This window comes from Lotus japonicus, chromosome 6 (assembly GCF_012489685.1).
Source record: "Lotus japonicus ecotype B-129 chromosome 6, LjGifu_v1.2".
Classification (NCBI taxonomy): Eukaryota; Viridiplantae; Streptophyta; class Magnoliopsida; order Fabales; family Fabaceae; genus Lotus; species Lotus japonicus.
The window spans coordinates 60,162,332-60,175,412 of NC_080046.1; the positions used below are offsets into that span (position 1 = coordinate 60,162,332).

A 13,081-nucleotide genomic window follows, 5' to 3' on the forward strand; every position below is an offset into this window, starting at 1 on the left:
ATGATTATTTGTCATTACATCATTGGATTTTGACTATTTATAAATAAATTTTAGCCAATAGTTTTCATGTTTATATTGTTAATGCTCATAAACATATAATAACAAATAAAACTCATCAGTCATCACACAAACTTAAAATATGAAAACCAAATTCAATCTTCGCAAAATGATTTTTGAGAGCAAAAAAAGTGCTATTTCAAAAATTTGAACTACGAAATTGTTTGATGTTGTTCTAAAGACTACGAAATATTTATTAGCCCTAGTTAATCACTACTTCTTAATTCAATCTCCCTGATTGCGGCATCACCTCCTTCAACATAGTGGTTTCTTTTCTTCTTGAAGTGCCAAAGGAGCCTTGAGCTAAAATGGCCAAAGGAAGGTTGTTTGCCTCCTTAAAATGAGGCCCACCAATCATGATCTCATGGAATAGGTCTCATAATGCCATACTCACTCAAGCCCCCCTCAATAACAAAGTTATCAGTCATAGCAATTCTCTACTTGTTCAACCTTCCATATCCTCTCTGTTGGTTCAACTTTCTATACCTAAACTCTTGAGATTTGGGCTCAACTATGCATTATGCAACATTTTCATTGTTGATTTGTTAACTTTAAGAAAAACACCATTAAAAATCTATCTAAGTCTCAATAGCTGCAAAATCCTCCTTGTCTTAGGATGCATGACATTAATACCAAGGATGCGAACAATACATAAGAGAGAGCTTAGCATTAGGATCAGCATAAAATCAACCTTTCAGCTTTGCCTCACATTTCAATCGAATCAATTCCCTTTCCTGCTCATTGCACTCCTTCACGCACAGCTTAGTCCTGTTGTAGATCAGTGTCCTACCTGCAAGACAATTTGATCAATAAAAGTAAAGAGCTTACTTAGAATAAATGACCCTTGACTGACTAAGACCTAAAATAATTTGTACACTTGATGTTGCCATTATTTCACCTTCAACTGCTCTTAAGGTCTTCAGAACTTACTCTTGAATTGCATAAGGCTCTATTCCTAGTTTGCTTTCATCAAACATGGCTCTTTAATGCATAATAACTCATGACAAATCATTTTTGTAACTGTGAAACCTTCATTTTATGATAAGAAGTGGCTTTATTTCTAACTGTAACTCTCGTTTAAGTGGTTAAATTTAGTAATCAAAACAGAAGTCGTGATGATTAAATATCAATACAATTTTTAATGGAAGAAGAGGAAAAACTATGGTTTTTTTAATTCTTAAAGATATATGTAATTGTGAGCCACGAACTTATCATGGCCAAAGAGGAGAATTCTAATTATGTTTCCTAAGCTAATAATTCATTGATTAATGAAGCAGGCGAATGAAGAAGAGAAACTGAAATAATACATAAAATAGTAGCAGGAGAAGATGAGAATTGTAAGAAGGGAAGAGAAGAAGACCTTGTTTCGATTCAAGCAACGTGTAAAATTAACAATTTCCTAATTACATGTTGCCAGTGACTGAGTAAAAGAATCCTTCCTAGGATAACTTCACATGGGTAAAAACATCAATATTGTTCGAGGCAAACTATCCGAACCAAATATACAAAATTCTAGAAAGGGTCAGATCAAGATGAACCATGGTGAACCTGTGAAGAGTTTGTGACCCAAATCCCTTAGAGAAAAGGGGGAAAATTTAGAATCCTACAAAAGTTAACCTTTCCAATCGGTGAAAAGTAACAAACATTAAGAAACCTTGCTGCAATAAAGAAAGAAATTTATAAAATGTAAATGAAGCAATTTAAGGGTGAAGCGAATTAAGCCAAAGACAGACCATTCTTACCTGACCATCATTTTTTGAGGTGTAAAATTAGATTCCCACTGATGGTTCAAAACCTTGTAAGCTACTCAGTGGCTCTGCATCTGATTCTGAAGTTAATCCAGCATGTACTACCAAAATTAAGTGTTGTACATGCCCTGAGTGCTACATTAAAATTAAAAATAGATCAGAAACATGGATAAAAGAAACATAGAGGAAGGGAGTATATTTGGCAGCAACATAACAATCAAAAGAATGTCCAAATAGTATGAAATATTTTGAATTTCTTTTTAGGTAAGATAGAGAATATGATAAGGATTATTTTTCCTAACCGCATGCCCACCACGCTTTCCCTTTTTTTCTTTAAGTTACCTTATGGATTTTTTATCGTGTCTGATTAATTGCCTATGCCCTGGCTTTGCTCCCAACAATAAAGAGAAAGAAAATTAAATCATACAAAGAAGCCATATCATAGCTGCATAGATAAATAGTAACGTGTTTGGAAAACCAAAAGTCTTGCATCTTTAAGACCATAGACATGAACAAATTGGATAAGAAGTAGGCAAAGAAGAAGCCCTAATTAAAAGCCAGCTACACTTTGTCTCACAATCAAAACCCAGTAAAACCCTTTTAAAATTACACTCTTTCTTGATACTTTTAGGAATAAAATAGAAGAGTGTTTGTGAAGCCATTCCAAAGAGCATTGATTTAATAAAATTGCATTAAAAAGCACTATGGAAAAAAATACAGGATCTGCTATTCTCACACTGACGCATCATGTTCCGTGCACATTACGTGTGGAAGCCCAGACCCCACTTCACCAGCAATTTTTGCAGCCTAGTTCCCATAATCTTAGCCAGCGGCTCCAAGTAACTTATTTTATTTCCCATACTCATTCTAAACCTGAAAGAACATAATGTGCGTGTATCATAGTTATTGTATTTATAGGTACTAAGCTATACCTTTGAATGAAAAGTTTACAGCTACTTGGGCCTTTCCTTGAAATTTAGAGAAATTTTGTAATTTCAAATACACATACTGTTAGGTGAATTTGAGTCTCTAAACAAAGGTCAGTTGCTGAAACATTTAATCAAACAGCTCATGCTTGATTATCAACGAATCAAATTAAATAAAATTAAACAATGACACTACATCTATAAAAATCACTCTAATAATCATTCAGTTGTCAACAATCTCATTCTCACCATATATATCAGGAGAGAAATAGATACAGACACACCATATTGATGCTACTAAAGCCATTACTAACATAATCACAGGAAAAAGAAGGAAAGTTACCAATTTATCTGGCGCCTCCAAGCTTGCATCCAAGAAACCTCACTGCAAAGCAAATCCTTGAGTTCCCACTAAAGTTGTGGCCAAGTGACATAATGAAAGGATAGCAAATCTATCTCCTTTACACTCACCCTTGCCATGGAAGACACATGCACAGTATATCACAATCATAAAGAGTATCAATTATGCATAACACATAAAAGGAAAATCAAATGAGTAGATAAATTAAATGAAATACCTTAACTGATAGAGATTGGATCCCTAAAACATTCAATAAGATTGGTGAGGAACAGAATGTGGGAATAAGGAAACAAAGTCTTCATCGTAATCACCAACAGATGGAATTTGCGAGCAAAACCCGAATGCAAAAATATGCAGAACGTTGGAACTTGGAATGTACACTGCGAGGAAAACATAATGTAAGGGTCTGAAATGGCATGTTAATGAAGCTCATAACAGTAACAATAAAGCACAACACACCATAAGAGAAACACATATGGAGTTAGAAAGCGAATGGAGATGCGAAATGGTGAACAATGGAAACCATAAAAGGCTTTGAATGGAAGAACAAAAATGAATTGACATAGAGCAAAAAGGAAAAACCCCCAATCTCAACTGGGAAAACAAAAAGAGGGAGGTAAATTAAAAGAAACAGAGAAGATAAAATGAGGTAGTAAGAGTCTTACCTTCTTCTTCATCTTCTGATTCCAAACCCTACATCTCTTTCGCTATTCATTCTCCTTTCGGATACAAAAACGGGTTGTTAAAAGTTAAACAGAGGAGGAGAAGAACGTTCTCGGGTAAATAGTCAAGTTCGTCCCTGAAAGTGTCTACCGCCTTCAACTTCGTCCCTAAACTTTCAAAATGACGCTCGTGGTCCCTGAATGTGTCAAATCTCCCTCATCAATCGTCCTTAGGTTGAAAAAAGTTCACGGCCGTTAAAGAAAGGCTAAGTTGGATTATTTTTTTGTCAAGACTAGGCTTATGTGGCATTTGAATGTTCAGAAAGTTTTAAAAAATTCGATTTAGTCCCTGTGATTGAAAAGAAAATATTTTTCTCCCCATCTTCCTCTACCTCTCCCCATCACCATCACCTCTCTTCATCTCCATCTTCTTCTTCCTTCTTCTTCTTCTTCTCATCCTCATCCACTAATCTCTCACTCTCCTCTCTTCCCTTCATCTACTCTCTCCACCTAACACCACCACTGGACCCAGTACACTTCCACAAACGAACCAAAATCATCACTTCATCTTCTTCTTTTTCATCACCATCTCCTCCCTTCTAACCTTCTTCTTCTACTTCGGACATGTCTTCAACGACCACCATAGTGGATTGCTAGATCTGATTGCTGCGATTTGGGGTTGGGGGCGACTTTGTGGATTTGTCCATGACTTTTCTGGGATTGTTCATGATTGTGTTCTGGGTTTGCTCATGAGTTTTTGAGTTTGTTCACAATTTTGTGTTATGGGATTCTAGGTTTGTTGACCCCCAACTCTAGAGACAAGACAAATTCCATGGGGTTCTGGTGATGGGTGGGTTCGATGGGGTTCCTCTTTCTAACAAGCCAAATTCCACCGATCCCCTTTTGATTTGATGAATAAAACCAATAATCAGTTTTTGTATTTCTGAATACTCTGAATGTTTGTTTGGTTGGTGAAAGCGTTTGCAAAAAAATTGAACAGGAACATCAGTGGTTGAATCCCCTGACCTCACGCACCTTGTTGAAGCTCTTATTCAACAAGGCCTCTAAAATGTCCATGTCTGCGTTCCTCAACCATGGGTCTTGTAAATTTCATCTATTTTGAATGTTTTGGTTTGTGGATTCTTGCTATATTTGGTTTTTTCGTTCAAAGCTTGGAAATTTTCAATGTTTTGGTGTTGTTATTGAATCTGGAACGTGTTTGTAATTTTATTAATTGGTAAAATGGTTGCTTTAGGGATAAATTGGTTTCCAGGCACTCAGTCATCGATGGGTACCGAAGTAGAAGAAAGGAAAGGGATGGAGAAGTGGCTTGGATGAGTGGCTGAGGAAGGTGGGAAACAACTGCCAGATCTGGGTTAATTCGTTTCAGATCTGGGTTGTCTGGGTGAGAAAAAATGGCTGAGCTCTGTGTTGTATTATTTTTGGATGAGTGGTTGGTTTGTTTGGGTTATTGAATCTGGATGAAGAAGATGGAGATGGAGATACGGTGATGGTGGTGGGGAGAGGTAGAGGTAGAGGAAGATGGGGAGAAAAAGGATTTCTTTTTAACCATGGGGACTAAATCGAAATTTTAAAAACTTTCACAACATTCAAATGACAAAAAAAAAATCCAACTCAGCCTTCCGTTAATGGCCGTGAACTTTTTTTAACTTAGGGACTGTTGATGAGAGAGATTTGGCACATTCAGGGACCACGGACGTCATTTTAAAAGTTTAGGGACGAAATTGAAGGCGGTGGACACTTTCAGGGACGAACTTGGCTATTTACCCGTATTCACTTCTCACCAGATGCAATGTGCGTTTTGAATAGGATAGGAAGAATAAAAGACGCCAAGACTATTGGAAGTGCAAAGAGCATGTAGATCTATGATTTCACATGCTCAAAGAAAGGGAATGAACGGCTGAGATTGATTCTGAGTGAAATAATTAGTATGTTTACTAAAATACCCATATACAAATTTCAAGTATAGTCCAATAAATTATTAAAGTACTAAATTGCCCTCCAGGCTGCATAAACTCTTCCTTTATATATAGTATAGATAGATAGATAGATAAATTATAGATTATAGATAGATTATAGATATAGATTATAGATAGATAGATAGATAACATATGTGTTTAAATACAAAATTTGTTTTTTGTTAATATTAGGTTTTGTTATTCGTTATCATAAAATTAAGTATTGATAAAAATTATAATTATATTAACGTTGACACATAAACTTGAAAGTAATAAATATGTAAAAAGTAAATAATTTATAGTTTTTTATTTGGTTACAAATAACTCATAGTTTGTTCATACTAAACCTAATATAAAGTAGGATGAAATTAAGTTAAACCCGCCTAGATAAAATTTTCACAATCTAAGTAAATTTGGACCTTCTCACAGTAAAAAATAAGAGAAGTTGTAAGCTATGAATACTTATTTGTGAACATGTACATCTGAAAGTTAGATCAGAAGAAAGCTTTATATATATGCAATATGCATCTTGGAGAAATTGAGTATTAGTGGCTATTGAGGAGAACGATTCAATGTAGAGTAAAGTAATGAAGAATGGAAAAAAAGTAAGAAACAACATAGTATTAGGGCCATTCATTTAAGGAAGCAATGTTATAGGTTAAGCTCATATGGATTATTGTTATTTAGAAGATGAAATTAGTTTTCATGTGGTATTATATGTCCTTCATTTTATAAAACAAATTAGTACTATAAACTTTGGTTTCTTCAGAGATGATCAATTAAATTGAAAATGATGTTAACTATATTAAATTATACAAAATCAAATTTTGTTGTAGGAGTAGTGTCACTTGTAGCCTCCTCAATTTTTGAGATGCTCATTCAAGTAATCTTGTCTTTATGCTTTGTGACTCTATATTTTCTAGCAGATGCTTGAACCATAACATTTTGATTCGCATAAACTTTGTTATGGTAACAATAAATAGTTTGAATTAGGTACCATGAAAGTGGGGAAAACAAAAAAGTGATTACATTTTCAACGATTAAGAGTAGTTCAATACTATTAACAATTTTAGGTTTATTGAAATCCCTTATTTCCCACACATGGAGCACACGAACTGTTTGAGTCATCCTACACAACAAAAAGTTGAGCAAATCAAAGAGAAATTGATTTTTTAGGTGTTTCAATTTTACATGATGAAATCAAGTTGAAGATCATCATGAAATAAAAAGCATGTTAGAACACATGTAAAAATTATAGGTAAGTACATCAATAGCTAGTTGTTGGATATATGTACTTGGAAAAATGTCTTGAAGCTTGAGCCTTTGAAGAAATAAAATTAAAGCAAATACTTCAACAAAACTTATGTGAAGTGCACATTTTGAATGAGTATTGACACTTTTTAATTTAAATAGTGGTAGAGAAAAGGTCTAGTGATAATCTTTTTTTTTTTCTTTTGCTATGATCTTATTTAATATTAAGCATACATCTTTGAATTTCATAACTCATGAAATAAATTATAGTAAATTTATTGAAAGTAATTTTCAATTAATATATAGTAGAAGTCTATAGAATGACATTGATGAAAGAAGTTCAAGAGAGTTTTTTTTATTGAGTGACCTTTAACTTTTAAGGTTTATTATTAATATTAATTATTAGTTAATTAATACTTCAACAAACCTAAACTAATAATATGTGTCTTATGGAATTCATAACTATATCACATTTAATATTAATTTTGACCTATAATAAATTTATTTAAAATAATTTTGAGCTTAATAGTAGAAAGTTATATAATAACATTGATGGAGGAAGTTCAAGGGGAATATCGAACAGCTTAGATTAAAAGTCTGTTGACTATCGAACGGTTCTGAAAAATCACATATAAAATAATATGTATAATTACTTAAAAGCTCATAGGTAAAAATAAATATATGAAACATTTTTTATTGATAGACTATTTTACCTTCGAGATTGCTAAACTTCTCCTTTATATTATATATAAATATAAATAAATATAAATATAAATAAATAAATAAAAATACCTTTTTGAATTTCATAACTTATATGAAATAAAAAATAAAAAATTTATTTTCAATAATTTTAAATTAATAGTAGAAGTCTATAAAATGACATTAATGAAGGAAGTTCAAGAGGAAGGATAGATGGGGTTTTTTTTTATTGAGTGACATTTAACTTTTAAGCTTAATAGTTGAAAGTTATATACTAACATTGATGGAGGAAGTTCAAGGGGAATATCGAACGACTGAGATTAAAAGTCTGTTGAATATCGAACGGGTTCTGAAAATTCACATATGAGATAATATGTATAATTACTTAAAAGCTCATAGGTAAGAAAAAAATATGAAACATTGTTTAATCAATGAAATGTAAAAGGAGGAAAAAAAAGGCTTCAATGTACTGGATTAGAAGAAAATATTATCATTTGGTCAACTTACATTGGTTGAAAATTAAACTGTCAAAGAAATAGAAGCAAACATCATAATTGTGCAAGAAAGATAATGAAACACAATTAGAGAAATAGTCAAGGAGATGACTTTAACCGTTTATGAAGAAAAAATATTTTTGAAACGAAATAGAAGTTACGAACAAATCATAATAATATTGATAATCAATAGCAAAGAACAAAACATGCATAAATTACAAAAGTAAAATAAAATATGTAACTTTCATCTATTGAATAAGCGATAACAACATACATATTGCGAATAAAGACCGAATCTTACAGGAGTGAGAGATGACGAATGAGGAGAATGAATGAGAAAAAATAAGACCGTTTGGGAAGTGTGTAGCACGAGAACAAAATCTAAAGAAGAAATGATGACGAAATCAGAACAAATAAATCAAAAGGGATAAATAAGGTGAAAAAAAAAGAAGGGCTCTTACCGGATGAAAGATGATGATGAAGAAAAACGCCAATGCCTGAAATGAAAAGTGATGAAGAAGAAGTGACCGATGGAGAAGAAAAGACGCAAAAGAAAATTTTCTAACCTGATGGAAGATCTTCTTGTGCTGGAGTGATTTCTTGCACACGAATGGAGATGTTGAAGATCAAAATGAGAGAGATGAAAATAAATTTAAAGGGAAATGGAAAGATGTTTTATATATGGGAGAAGAAGGAAGAGACTCTTGGTGATTTTGTAATCATAATCCATAATCAGGAGTTACAAAAGCAACAAATAAAACGGCCAAGAATATGAAAATGTTGTATACAAAGGGTTTCATAAGAAAAAGGATCAACGACTAGGATTAGAAGCAATGAATGGTCAAGATTAATTCCATATATTTAATTACTCACAAATTTACGTATATGACCATGGTAAAATATTCATTCATGAGTCATAGTCTATTGCATGACTATTTTACCCTCCTTGTTGCCAAACTTTGCTTTTATATAATATATAGATATAGATATAGATAGATATATAGATATAGATATAGATATAGATATAGATATTGATAGATAGATATAGATAGATATTTGCTGATAGAGACTAAGCATGTTAATGAAATATTTTTCAATACTAAAAAAAATCAGTTTATTCTATTTTTTATTTGTATATATATGAATTTGACCCTAAAAAGAACATAGGACCAATATCCTTCAATTTTTGGTCTGGAAAATATCATTAATAAAATAATTGAAAATAATAAATCACTTATTATGAAAATCTAACTTGAAGGTTAGAAATTCTTTTGTCATACAATCATTCAAAGAAAAATGCCTTCATGCTAGATTTAAGTGATTTTTTTTCAAAAGCATAAACTTTTATTCATTAAAAAAATAAAATCGAGAATTTTTTTTTCTCAATTTGACAAAGATTCAAAAATATGACATAAAATATATCTATCACACTCAAAGAAACATACCTTCATCATTGACAAAGAAAGCCAAATAAAAGGGATGTCAGCCTACAAAACAATCTTTAAAAAATTATTCAATGATAATTTAGATGTTAAATGATGTGAATGAATAATTGGGCCACTGAAAAGAAAATTTTCAGGTGTTTCGAGTCCCTTGAGGATGTTCACAAAAACTTCTCAATGCCATACACCAAAATTTTCAAGGATGACTAATAGGCAATGGAAAGATTGAATCAAACTAAGAAGAATGATATAAAGAAACTATATATAAGATGAGAGTTTGTAAAGTTTAGTTAGTTGGCTACCTTGAGATGTACAACTTTTTAATGGCTAACACCAAGCCTAGCATGAGAAACTTAACATCGGTTACATTATACCTTAAAGAGCAGATCAACCGCAACAATTGACCGCAGATAAGAAGATATTGATTTCAAATATTGGATTGGTTTTTGAACCAAGAAGAATGCATATTGAAAACATACTGACACAAAAATAGAAAAATAAATCACACAAAAATGAAATCGGTAAACATGAAGTCATTGTTCAGGAAATCCTAATCTTACATCCTTATAGAAAATTCTAAAGAAAAAACAAAGAACAAAACATAACATGTACACTGTCTAAAAACCGCATTGATTTTTGGTGCATGATTTACAAAATTTGAAACCTAAAACATAAGCTAGTAGCTCACCAATTTCACAGCAGCAAAGAAACCCTGCATAGAGTTATGATTAGTAGTCACTAACAACTCTGGAGCCCAAAAATGTAGATGAGGTTAATGGAAAGATGTAGACAAATCAAACAAATGAAGAGTATTTATACCTAAAGACTCAACCATGAAGGATATGAAAAGCCCCAACAATTCTCTTCCTCATTCCATTCATTGAATAGTATTCATTTTAGAATCAATTAAAATTGGAGGAGAAGTTTTGGATAATGAAAAGTCATGAATCATTAATTTAAAAAAGTTAAAACAATTAGAATATTGAAAGATCAAGAATTCTTTTAAAGTATTAAAATCATTAAAGTGATCTCAAATTTTAAAATCAATTTCATAAAAGATGAATTAAAAAAATATATTTTTTAGAAAATGTATAAAAAAATATAAATATTTGATTGGACAAATGGCGAAATTAAAAGAGAAATAAAACTACATAAATTCTAAAAATTTAGAATAAATAAAAAACTATGTGCTAAAAAAATAACATATTTGTATATCACTCAAAAAAATCAAATAATAAATAAAAATATTTTTTTAAAAAAGTATGCATGATTGTTAAAGAATTGTTGATTAACCTAATGGAATATGAAAAATCAATGTTATTAAAAACCACACATTAATTAATGTTTAAATTTAAAACGTTAAATTTAATATTACTTTTTTATGTGAATATGATTGTAGAATTTGAAAGGTTCTTGTGACATTATTAGACACTTTGAAGTTGGATCAATTGTTCTTTTTAAGGTTATATGAATTGAACGGCTGAGATTCAATATAAGCAAAATAAAATACATTTTTACTAAAATATCCATGCTCATCTTTCACAGTTTATAGAATTATCCATGGTGAGCTGGGCTCTGAGGTGGAGGATATCCTTAATGAAGAATTGACTATCCTCATCAATGAACGAAGTCCATGGACTTGCAAACGCGTTTTTACGGCTAGGTGCCACTCTCAACACTTTTCCCCTCTGGGAATACGCATAACTGTGTTTGAACTTACTAACAAACTCCTCCGTTGTCCTAGACCTTGCAACAAATTCATAGTCCAGAGTAAAGTTTGCGGAGCTGTTTTTCCACATTCCCAAATACAGCCCAAAGTAATGTGAATCCACTCCTCCTACATGCATGAGCAAAAGGAGACTCAATTTTGAATGAGGATAATGGTTGCTCTTTCTATAGTCACTCTGTATATAGCTACTTATGATTGTTCTTTTTCATTATTACCACCTTACTATGGACTCAAAAAGATTAGAAGAAAGATTGTCAAAAAGTTGTGAGATAGTACAAGGAAAAGTTAAAAGAAACAATCAATTAATAAGTCGGCATGTCCCCAGAGGGACCAAGAGGGCAAGGAGGGATTGAAGATGATGATATAATCTGTCATAAAATCATCATTTATGGAACTATACATGAATGTGGAAGCAGGATTTGATTGGCAGTACTGAGAATTGTGGCAGGGGATATATGCTTGGGTGTAGGTGGGGGAAAGGAAAAAGCTAAAAATTAAGAGATTGAAATCTTCTCTTGTAAAACTGTCACATATTCTTTCTCATACCAATAAAATGTTCACATGTCAATTAAAAGCAACTATGTGAGATTGTAATTGAATTGACATGACAAGTTTTATTAGTGGGACAAGAAATTGAAACACCATTTGGAAACAGAAGATATTAATCCAAATAAAACAAAGGAAAAAACAAGAAATGCTAACATGACAAAATTAACATGATTATTTGACAGAAATCATGAAGATCGTGGTTAACTTCCACCTCTTATGTTTGGTCTTGTAGTTCTTTCTTATGTTAGTTTTGACGGTTGAATTCAAGGCTAACAAGAACAAGCTGAATTATGAGAGGCTAAACAACATTCTGATCTCATTCATCGCTAGTAAGAGTATTTATAGCGCTAGACTTAAGGCTTTACAAATAAACAAACACTAAACTGCCACCACAAGTGGCAACTTGCCAATGTCATTGGCAACTTCTAAGTACTGCCCAAGGCCCAAACCAAAATACACAGTTTACAAGCCCAAGCCAAAATACACTAATTCAGTTTACACACACTTTTTTGACCAAAAAAAAAAATTTACACACACTTTGCTTTTCTTGCTTTTTATTACTTTTTTCTGTAGTGATATATTGTGGGGGAAAAGTTCAAGATGAAGAAAAAATGTCATTTGTCCACTTCAAAAATCCAACTTATGTCGTTAACAACACATCATATTGCTTTGAGTTCAAATAATATAATGATTAATCACAAATTTAACAGATACTGTTAGCTCTACAGAATACTGTTAGCTCTACAGAATATGTGTAAGGATTCATTAATGTCCACAAACATCCATATAAATTTACATCGCAAGAATTGACCAAACGTGAAAGTTGCTTCAAAATGCATCCTTAATCAATAAGAATAATGGGTAGAAACGTATAATGAAGGAAGAGAAGGGTGGGAAACTAGCAAGTATAAACATGAATATGCCCCTGTGAAAGTTTTCTTATCCACATACGTACATGTATCATATGACAGATATAACTAGATAGATAAAATGAGTCCTAAAACTGACAAACTCCAAACCAAAGGCTTAATAATATTTTCTATGCTTTCTCAGTACTACTGCATGTTCTGTTGCTAAAGATTAGGCATATTCATGTTGATTACCTCATATATAAGCAAGCATCCTACCAACAACTTCTTTCCAATAAAAACCTAGCAATGAATCAAGAAAGTGTAACAACCTGA

At 32.0% G+C, this 13,081-nt stretch overlaps 1 pseudogene; it reads right to left on the reverse strand.

Annotated features, from left to right (window-relative positions):
• Positions 1-99: 99 nt before the first annotated feature.
• LOC130725691 (60S ribosomal protein L7-4-like) lies at positions 100-857 on the reverse strand (annotated as a pseudogene).
• Between the last annotated feature and the right edge of the window lie 12,224 nt (positions 858-13,081).